Here is a 3,479-nt window from a genome sequence, read left to right as displayed (position 1 = left end):
GGGCCTATGAATATTGTAGGTGGGACCCACTTGTGAAAACCCTTAATTTTCTTTTTCTTTTTGTAGATTGACTAAACTAAGAAAGGCAAAAGGAGGAAGTTGGCGAGCACACCACGAATTATGGCCAGAGAGTAGATACCCAAATAAGGGCAGAGAGGTCATTTCATGTGAGAGGAGACAGAGATGCTAACTTAACACCCCCGCCCCTTTTAATTCATCAATTCATTTCATGTGAGAGGAGACAGAGGATGCTAACTTAACACCCCAACCGCTTTTAATTCATCAATGACAATTATGCATTGGTTGGCCATTGGTGACATGGGATTCTTTGGTCCGTAAGTTCCCCAATAAAATTTGCAAACATGCAATAACCAAAACAATGAAACATGGCCCATGAAGGAGAGGAAAAATGGAAAACACAAGCGAGAGTTAGAGGATGAATTAGTATTGGAGCTTTGCTAATCACAAATTGGGAGAAAGGTTTAAGAGAATTGAATCGGAACTGGAATTGGTTCCTGTCGATTCTTTATAATTTAGATTTGAATCAAACGAAATCGATTGGAAACCGATTCAGCAAATCCCCACGTACTACATGTCCTCGTTGGGTTCTCCAACCGTCTCACCCCCTCTCAGGCGGCCGAGCTCCACTGCTTCCAAATCAGATATTCCTCCTTCTTGTCGTAGTTCTTGAAATACCCCAATCAAAAAATGATTGCCATTGAGACTTTATTGAGAAATTTCTCTTGCAATTAAACGGAGCTTAGGAAAAAAGTATGTTCAAATATATGTGTAAACATAAGAAGGCGAAATACTCGGGCCCAACCCACCATAAGCTTGGGCTTTTGAAATGGACCTGTCCTGATACAAACCTGACTGGGTTAGGCTTGGTCGGGCTGGAGTGCCGGCCCATTCTTCACACGTTGGACTGGGCAGGGTTTCCCTGGGCACTACAAAGTTCAACCCGAACCCAACCTGGCCTAACTGCATACCTCTATTTCTGTCTTCCTTGAATAAGGTGCATACAAAGTTTGGGCTGGGTTAAGATTGACGGTTTAGTAGTATTCCAGTTGCCCTTTGCTGAAACCATCCATTCACTACCTGGCCTAGATTTGGACCTCCATTGCTAGCAGTTTCTTAGCTGCTATGGTATGTTTTCAAACCAAAATGTTCTAGCTAGTGAGTTCATATATTTTTTTATTTTAAACAGGCCCATTAGATTCATAAAGGGACCCACGAAGGGATCAGAACGGGGCAAGAGGGCCACAACCTGCCATGAAAGTAGGAAAGATATTAATAGTTGTGTGATTTAAATGCCGTCAAGGGCACTTGATCCATTGACCAAGTCCCTAAAAAATAGAGAAGTGCCAACCACTTGCCCTGGAACACTAGTGAGTTCAACTCATGGTTTTAAATATCAGTTTGGGTTCAGTCATATTGGATCGGTATTGGATGAGATTGATCCCTGATCTAGATTGGTTATCCGGATCGTTTTAGGGGTAAAAGAGGAAAAATTGATACTTTTTATAAAAATCAGGGGTAAAATAGACCGATCCCCTCAGATCTGGATCGATATCAACAGAGACCGATATCGATACCGATATCATCCTAAATCCTTGGTTCAACTTCACCTATGAAAATTTCATCTAGTTGTAAATCAGAGATATTTTGATTTGGCTATAATTTCCAAAAAAGGGGCATACTTGTCTGACCAAAAGAAAGGTCATTTTGGATTGGATTGTGGTTTTTTGCAAAAGCTAGTCAATGGTGATCATGGAATGAACATTCATAAGAGGCATTGAGGCCTGCATCACTGGTTCTACAAGACCTTTACACTGATATTCTTTTATGGAGAGAAAAAAGGAAATCTTTAGTATTTTGACACTAAGTTTTGATCTATTAAAAAAAAAAGGTAATTTACCGTGCTACCCCTTGAAGAATGCCACAATTATAAGAACACCCCATTTGTTTCACCAAATTAGACTCAGACCCCCTACCATCAGTTACTGTTTAGTGAGGATTAAAATTAATGATTTTACCCTTTTGACTAAAACACATGACCCTGATCATATACCCTACCACCCAACTGAGCTGGATTCTCCGACTGCATCAACACATGGGTGAAGTTAGAAAAAAAGGATAAAATAACCAGAGCCATTATCTGATTGACATTCAATTAGGTGAGGGTGGAGTGATGGTTTTGGTGTTGACAATATATCCTAAAAGAAATTCACTTGGGAGAATGGGAGGCAGCTTCGGGCTGATTCAACCCCCATCTTCAAAAGATGAATATTACGGCTACACCTTGAAAAATCAACGAAAAAACTAAATGTAGGATGATAATAGAATACTCACAGTGAAGCCAGAGGAAGCCAGAGCCGTATCATACATAAGATCAATAGTTCTCAGTGCATCTTCTCGATCTGGGCAATTCCTACTCGCAGCCTGCATCACAAAGAGAGATTTATAAAATATTTTTTTCAGGACTGATGGAAATCATGGCATCATCAAAACAGGGGAAGTACCAAAAGTGCTTTGTCGACGCATCTTACATTCAAACCCTTGACAAGAAGAAGATGAATTAGGGTTGAGAAGAAGGGAAGAAGGATTCAGAGAAGAAGCTAGACCTGTCTCGATTTGGGGAAGAGCTCGAATAGCTCTTCTACCAATTCTATCTCCTCCTTCCACAACGCAGAGCTCGAATAGCTTTGTTGTAGCGGTGGTACTATAAAGCTTATGAGTAGTTGTTACCCTTGCCATTCCTATGATCACGATTCTGGGTTTCTTTTGGCCCCATAGTTGCTGGTTTCACTAGCATACAACAAAACAAACAAGGAAGAGAGAAAGAGAGAGAGATGATCAAAGAATAGTGATCATCTGTTTGTCTTTGTCCGTCGCCACAGTCAGTCTTCCGTAGTTGATGCCGCTACTCTGAACGATCGCCGGTGGTAAGGTAAATTAGGTCTTGGAATGGTGATAGATTTGGGTGAAAGAAATAGTAATTTATTACAAGGGTATTTTAGGTACTTCATATTTAATAAATGTATTTTAGTATTTAAAGTAAAATATAGTTGCTCACATCAGTATATAAGATATATTCTTTAACATTGGTAAGGGATTTGAGTCTAATTTGATGAAACAGATGGGGTGTTCTTATAATTGTGACATTCTCCAGGGGATGGCACTATAAAATGCCAAAAAAAAAAATGTTAGTAGAGTTCAAAATCAGTCAAGAAACTAGCAAAATGGAGGAACACTTCAAGATTATTCCACTAATTAGATATTTTGATAGGATCATTATAATGGGATTAGCACTAAAAGAAGTTGTGGTCATCAGAACTACTATAGATTATCTTAGATACTTTTGTAAATTCCAATGGTCTAGCTTTTCTCATTAACCACTTCCAAAGTTATTTCAGGGTCTGAGCTAAACTAACAAAACCCTCCACACCACCCCACCCCACCCCACCCCCACCAAAAAA

The 3,479-nt window shown here is 39.7% G+C and overlaps 1 long non-coding RNA gene across 2 annotated transcripts; it reads right to left on the bottom strand.

Moving 5' to 3' along the window:
- Positions 1-844: 844 nt before the first annotated feature.
- On the bottom strand, positions 845-2,958 carry LOC122081033. 2 transcript variants are annotated; one of them, XR_006140985.1, is made up of 3 exons: positions 2,625-2,958; positions 2,353-2,442; positions 845-1,267 (listed from the first exon to the last, which is right to left on the bottom strand). It is a non-coding gene; the product is annotated as an uncharacterized LOC122081033 (long non-coding RNA). The 2 variants fall into 2 exon arrangements; XR_006140986.1 differs by lacking the exon at positions 845-1,267 and adding an exon at positions 2,051-2,101.
- Positions 2,959-3,479: the final 521 nt, after the last annotated feature.

This window comes from Macadamia integrifolia, chromosome 6 (assembly GCF_013358625.1).
Source record: "Macadamia integrifolia cultivar HAES 741 chromosome 6, SCU_Mint_v3, whole genome shotgun sequence".
Taxonomy (NCBI): domain Eukaryota; kingdom Viridiplantae; phylum Streptophyta; class Magnoliopsida; order Proteales; family Proteaceae; genus Macadamia; species Macadamia integrifolia.
This window is presented reverse-complemented; position numbering and strand designations above follow the sequence as displayed.